This window comes from Gavialis gangeticus, unplaced genomic scaffold, assembly GCF_001723915.1.
Source record: "Gavialis gangeticus isolate Ggan-Ray unplaced genomic scaffold, GavGan_comp1, whole genome shotgun sequence".
In the NCBI taxonomy this organism is placed as follows: domain Eukaryota; kingdom Metazoa; phylum Chordata; order Crocodylia; family Gavialidae; genus Gavialis; species Gavialis gangeticus.
Window position 1 is genome coordinate 50,686,053 of NW_017729034.1, and position 7,317 is coordinate 50,693,369.

The following is a 7,317-nucleotide window of genomic DNA, read 5'->3' on the forward strand; positions in this document are numbered from 1 at the left end:
TTCCCCCCCCCCCCCCCTTTTTTTTTTTTTTTTTTTTTTCTTCTCTTGATCTTGATGGTTGGGTTCTTAATTGGCATGGCTACACATGTTGCTCTTAATATTTGAGCCAGACCAGCTAGATGGCCTCCACTCCCACCGCCTCTCGTATTCTTTGTAGTTATTTTTTTTTTTATTTTGCTGCTGATAATGCACGTTCTTTTATATAGATAATATCTGGCTCTATCTGGGCTAGATACACTTCAACCATTCCTTCTGCCCTTATTTAGTACAGACTGTAAATTTAGAGAGAGAGTCAGCGTTTTGATTTAAGATTTCAGTTTACCTTCATCTGTCTGATGTTAGCTTCTTTCTTTACAGGCTTTCTTCTGTCTTATCCTCCCCCTGTGCTTCCTTCTTGTCCATTTTCATACTCATTGCTTTCACAAACTCTTCCATGTCTTAAACTCCTTTTAAGAACTTGTCCATCCACTCCTCCTGACTGGCAAAAATCTCTTCAGGGTGGTCAGGGCTTTACTGTGGGGAGAAAACTGAGGAGGGAAGACTACTGGCAGAGGTGCTTGGCTGGGGATCTGCTTCTTTCTCCTCTACCCTTCAACTCCCTTCTTTGTTTTCTCCTCCTCTCTTCTAAATTCCATTCCATCCATTTTACTTCTTCTCTGACCCCCCTCCTTTCTCTGAGTTGCTCTCTTCCCCTCTCTCCTTTTTCAGGGGTACAGTGCTCCCCTCCCTGCATTTTTTTTCCTCCTCTTTCTGGCTTTCAGCTTGGGAGGGGTGGGGGAAGGGCTGGAGTGTCCTTTTTCTGACTCTTCCTGGCTTTCATTATAACTTTTTTCACTTGCTCCTTAGGCTCTGCTGCCTCTTCTGTAGGTGTCTCTCATTCCCTTTTCCCTTGTCCTTTGTTCTCCTTTCTTTGCTGCTTTGCTCTTTCCCAAAGGACTGGGGACGGGTGAAACACATACCCTCTTCCTGACTGAGGCTGCAGCAACTTTTCTTCCTACAGTCCTTTGCCATGTGGCCCTTCATGCTACATATGGAGAATGTGGTGTAGAGGTAGACCAAAGCTAAGTGCCCCTCTTCACCATACTTCCTGCACAGCTTTGGCTGGCTGTGGTAAATCATGAACCCCCTGTTTGCCCTGGGGCTAGTACTGGTTGGAGGTATCTCACTGGGTTTTTCTGGGTCACCTGATAGCAGGGCATGAGATCCCATTGGGATCCTGTATCTTTTCAATATCGCCCACCTTGTTGCAGTACCTGATAAGCCAGCTCTTTGTCTTCTTTCTTCATTGCCAGGTTAAACATCTGCACAGTTGCTATGCACTCCCGATTCACCCTCCAGCTCTGCAGAGTTAGAGGGCCCTGGGCCCTCTCTCTTCCTCTTGTTTATCTCTCAGAAATCCTTAAAGCTCTGGCAGTCCTGGAACATGAAGTCCCAGTCCAGCATGATAGGCAAGGCTGCCAGCCCAGCTAGATCTCTAGGGTTTACCTTAAAGATGTTCTGCAGCAGTAGTCGGCTGAAAACCAGTCAGATCATGTCCAGCTTTGCAGTTCAGGTTTGGTATTCAGGGGGGGTCTGAGCACTTATCAAGAGCTTTCTTTCTTCTGCCACAGTCCTTTCTCAGCTCTGTCTTCACACCATCCACTCTGCCCTTTTAGTCCCTCCTTTAGCCTTTGTCACGGGCAGGTAAAACTGCACTTTAGAATCCTAGATTCATATAAAATTAGGCTGGGTAGTCACCTCAGGAAGTCATCTAGTCCAACCCCCTGCTCAGAGCAGGACCATCCCCAACTAGATCATTCCAGCCAGGGCTTTGTCAAGCTGGCCCTTAAAAACCTCCAAGGGTGGAGATTCCATCACCTCTTTAGGTAACCTGTTGAAGTGTTTCACCACCCTCCTACTGAGAGAGTTCTTCCTAATATCCAACCTAAACCTCCCTTGTTGCTACTTGAGACCATTGCTCCTTGTTCTGTCATCTGTCACCACTGAGCACAGTCTAGATCCATCCTCTTTGTAACCACCCTTCAGGTAGTTGAAGGCTGCTATCATATCTCCTCAGTCTTCTATTCTGCAGATTTAAATAAATTCAGTTCCTTCAGCCTCTCAGGAGTCATGTGCCCCAGCCACTGAACCATTTTCGTTGCTCTCCACTGGACTCCTTCCAACTTGCCCGAGTCCTTTCTATAGGGGGGGCCCCAAAACTGGACACAGTACTCCAGATGTGGCCTCACCAATGCAGAATGGTCACTTTGCTTGATCTGCTGGCAATGCTCCTACCAGTGCAGCCCAGTATACTGTTGGCCTTGGCAACAAGAACACACCATTGATTCATTTAGCTTATTGTCTACTGTAACCCAGGTCCTTTTCTGAAGAGCTGTTGCTTAGCCAGTTGGTCCCAAGCCTGTAGCGGTGCATGGGATTCTTTCATGTTAAGTGCAGGACGTTGCACTTTTTCTCTGTTTAAACCTCATGAGATTTCTTTGACCCAATCCTCCAGTTTGTCTAGGTCACTCTGAATCTTAGCCCTGCCCTCCAGTGTATCTACTATACTTGATCTTAGCTAAGTGTAAGACTTAAGTCTTAAGTGTAAGACTATGTATAATACTAAATATACATTCTATTAATTCAAAGCCAAAGGGTCCTAATTTACCCTTTACTTCATTGAACTAAGCCAACAGTGTTTCAAGCCATAATGACCCCATAGTTCATCACTGCTCGGTATGTGTGTGAATCCAGATAGCCCCCTGCTCGTGACTGGAACTGGATATTTTTGGAAGATCACAAGACTCGTGCAGATGAGGTACAGGGCAGTCTGGTCCAGGTCCACCTCATGGAGTACAGAGCCATGCTAATCATATGTGCCAGGCTGAAAGAGGGGGCAACAGAGGGTTTCTGGGTTAACTGTTTGGGGCCCCATTTGGTGGTGTTTGCCAGGCATCTGAGGCTGATGAAGAAACTGGAATAATTGGAAATGGGGAATAAGAAGGGTCCCCTTAAAAGTGCAGTGGGATCTAATGCACAGTCCACACAGTCATGTCTCCTGCCATGTCACACGTGCATGGCAGGAAGGTGATTGTGGAATTGTACATTAGATTCCATCATGCTTTATTGCCAGTGTTGAGGAAGCCTGATCTGGGGCTTTTCCTCTGCTGGCAAGAAGTAAGGCTCCATAGCTGCCATCGTCTCCCAGCCCTGGTGCTTTCAGGCATCCCCAAGGCTGGGAGGTTATAGCAGCTGCAGTCTCCAAGCTCCAGACGTTTTCTTGCTTCCCTTCAGCTGCGAAGACTTAGCTGTGTCCTGGCACTGGGAGGCGCTGTGTCAGGTCCCAGCATCCATAGCTGTGGGACTCTGGGTCCATGTGCTGACAGGATCAATAGTTAGCAGCCCTCCATCCCAGCTGGGCATGGTGCACCCCTGTGGCTGGGAGCCCTGGCAGCTGACTGGGGAGACGCTGCTACATGTGCAAATTAAAATTTGATGGCAATCAGCTATAAAACTAAGACACTTTTTTTAGGTCTAATTTTATAGCTGGTTGGAGCTTTTTATAGCATAGTAGGTACTTTGGATGTGTAGCTGGTTTCAAGGTAATTGCTCAATTAACTGGTTAATTGCATGATACCTGTAAAATGTAGTGGGGGCCAAATTCACAGTTTAGCTGTGGAAGTGGAGAGAAAGTTGAAGTATATTCAGTATAATGGCTGCTCATGACTTGAAAAAAAGTCAGCGGTGAGAGGGACTGAGTACAATGTACACTACTGTCTTATTCAGCTGAGCTGCACTACCCTGTTCTTGTGGTATGTTTGCCCGGTATGAGCTATATGTTTTATTGTCACGCTCAGTGTTGGCTGCATTTAATCAGCTTCATAGTTGTTTTCCATTTTTGACCACGTGCTGCTTTTGGCAGCAATTTAATGATAGACAGTATATTTAATGAGGTTTCCTTGTATGCAAATGTAAGATGAGTTTGTTTGTTTTTTTTTATTTTATTTCCCCCCCCATTCTGTTTGGGGCAGGCAGGAAGCTGTATTAGGTAAATACAGAGCCACCTGCACACACGCATCCTCCTTCCCCCATGTGTATTGGGTATTTTGTGTGTTAATATCCATGTTGGTGTGTACATATGTAATACATATGGTGAAACTGGCTCTCTTGTAAGCCACCATCCAAACTAGAATTAGAGTTGCCAAGAAGTTAGCTGGTGTGGGGGTGCTCAACCAGGAGGGTTCCAGACTCTTTGAAGGATGCTGTAGGAGGTAAGGAGGTAAGTGGGTGAATGCAGGCTGGAACTTGTTCCTGCCTGACGAACCCTCGCTCTCTAGCCCCTCTGCAAGGAGCTAAGCATTGCAATCTATAAGCTGTTTTAAAAATGGGGTACCACTCCTTTCACCAAAGTTAGGGAGGGGTGTCTCGTGTCCACTGAGGTTGAGTTAGCTAGACTTCCAAAAGGTTGGAGTGATTTAGCCATAAGGGTCCAGGAATGATGTGAGGCAATTTGAAAGCTTATCTAAATTTATCCCAACCATGCAGTTGGTCCAGTAAAAGTAGGTATCATCCCCTGCAAATCCTTGCCTTTGGCTGCATTTTAGTGGCACTTTGGTACTGTGAAGTCCATGGGATGCATTTAAATAGCTTCTGAAGCAAGTTTTCAGTTGTTTTTTGTTGGTGGTCTTTAATGCAGTCATTAGCAAACTGGCATTAATGTTTTTACTGTATGTTTATCTTTACCATATGGGAGGGATATCATTTGTCTCGTTTTAAACAATAGTTGAAAATAGCATCCCTTCACACTGTAGCTAACCTCCTGATAATATTTGCTTTTGGATCTTGTTGCCTATCACTTTGTTTCTCTTTCTGAATCTGCTGAAAAAAGATAAACTGTGTAGAAGCAAAACAAGGTGTCCCAGTTGGTGCTCTAATGAGGAATTTAATTGCTTCAGCAACAACCTTATAACACAGTTTAAAGCTGTTTGTGTAAAAATGCTATTTACATTACTCTATTAATATATTCAAAATTAATCTCATGATGCATGCGAGCTTTGAATCTGTTTCTCTCTAAATTCCACATGGATGAATTGTTATAATTTTGAAGCTAAAGAAATCTCCATATTTTTTTTTATTTACAAATACTTCATAAATGAAAAAAATTTTATATTGATTTATTTGTCTTGCAAATTTTGATTGCTAGCTTCCTTTTTCAAGGTTACATCATGAATGTTTTATGTGACAGTTCATCAGTTTGACTGTGTCAAATGTATGAAGATGTTTTTGGCATACTTTATAGAAATATAAAAGGTGGTAAATTTGACACCTACCATCCAAACAAAATAAAAATGAATATGCTAGTCCTTTTTCAATTTTTCATTCTTTTGAATTTTTTAGTAAATGTGGTGATGAGGGAATTGCCTGCTTGATAGGTGTTAGTAAGCTGACTAGTTAAATATAAATACAAAAGGGTGTTTCAGTTCTGACTGAATAATAATCATCTACTTTAAGAGGCTTTAACTTATCTAGAGTCATTTTGTATAACTCAACTGTTCTTAATTTTATGTCTGTATTTTACTGCATCCTCTGGGAGATTTGAGAGAGATGCTAGGTTTTTAATTATTTTTTTTAGGTTGCATCATTATCGGGACCAGTAAGGGTTTAATGAGGTTCTTTGTTTTAGTTTAAGTGTCTAAACCCCTTCCTTCAAAGTAAATAAAATCTCCTTTAGTATGAGAAATGAAACAACTTAAATATTGCAAAAAAATTCAATAGACAAAATTCAGTCACTGCAAAAATCACTGATCAGTGCAACCCCATTAAAGAACTGGAGTTGTGATAACGTGTGCCAGTGCAGAATTTGGCAGTGTCCTTAAAGTGAGTTAGCAATCTAGTTTAGTTATCAAAATGAAGTGAAATGCAAGATATACGAACAGCATGAGTAATGGGAAGGAAGCAGTCTTTTAAAAATTATTTCTTTTAATATATTAATTGCATAGCACTTTTACAATGCAGTACGTCATTAAAACGTCAAAAGAAGAGAAAATTGTTTTCATGTAAATAACCTAACGTTGATTGAGAAGATTCAGAAAATGTTGCATAACTGCTTCACAACAGTTTATTGTTCAGCAAGAGCTGTTTTTGAGTTTCAGAGTCACACAAGCAGAACAGCTCTGTAAAATAACTAGCCACGTGAAGCTCCGACCTCTTCAGTGGTTTCTTGAACTGATTCTATTGCCTTCTAGTTCTGCTTTCACTTAACATGTGGGCCACTAATGCACCTTTAAAGAGTATGCTAATACAATAAGAACATAATGTTACATGAAATATTAGTCCTCTCAAGGTGTAATTCCACATTTTTGTTATGTTCTATGGAAGAAAGTGCTACTGCTCGTCTAATACTGGATCAAAGAAAAAACAGTATGTTGGGTGGCATAACCACTTTCTTGTTGCGTTTAGATGTATTGCCTTTATTTTTTAGAGTTTGAACTCTTGAGACCTCTTTTGATCTTGAAGGTTCACATCTTTCATGTTCTATGGTTTGCTGGGCAATTTTTGTGGTATTTGAAAGACTGACTCACAAGGGATAAAAAATTGATTTGTGTATCCATTTTTGGAGTAACTAAAAGTAAACAGGCAAATTTTTGAGAATCAAGTTTTCATTGTTAGGTACTGGAAAACAGACCTGACAGACCCAATTCCCAGTAGAATGCAACTGCAGTTTTAGCATTTAAGTGTTTTTAGTGTTAGTTTTATTTTGTAAGTTAACCTGATAGACTTCATATTTTTTTCCACTTGACTTTATAGAACACAAGACAGAAAAATATTAAAGTAGTAATGAGGTGTTTTGCTTCTTTTTGTTTTTAAAGCTCTGAACTTTGTATTTAATAGGCAGTAAAAATGGTTGGTATGGGACACTTCAGACACTGCTTTTGTCTGACTTTGTTTTCCTAATATTAACATGCAGATTTTTAATGACAAAACTACTAACGTAATGGGAAACAGTAATAAAACTCTTTCCTTCTAAAAACACAGGGTAGCTGAACTTCACTTGGTTTAAAATGAATATTGTACCCTTACCAAGATAATGCAAGATTTTTTTACCTTTGTTGCAGACTTGATTGTCTAGAGCAGTGGTCTCCAAAGTGAGGTGTGTGCACCCCAGGAGGTGTGCAAGACGATCCATTGGGGTGCAGGAAGAAAATATTAGAACTTCTTTTTATATTTATTTTTATCTAAAAAAAAATAAGAAAGAAATTAAGCTTTATTAATATTTAATATATGGATTGACAGTGGCACCCTCACTCAGTCCGTATGTCAGATGGTCACGTGTCATGT

The 7,317-nt window shown here is 41.2% G+C and overlaps 1 protein-coding gene across 1 annotated transcript in view; it reads left to right on the top strand.

Moving 5' to 3' along the window:
• ERO1B (endoplasmic reticulum oxidoreductase 1 beta) overlaps positions 1–7,317 on the top strand; it is a 66,402-nt gene that overhangs the window by 6,698 nt on the left and 52,387 nt on the right. The gene's annotated exons all lie outside the window — the stretch shown is intronic.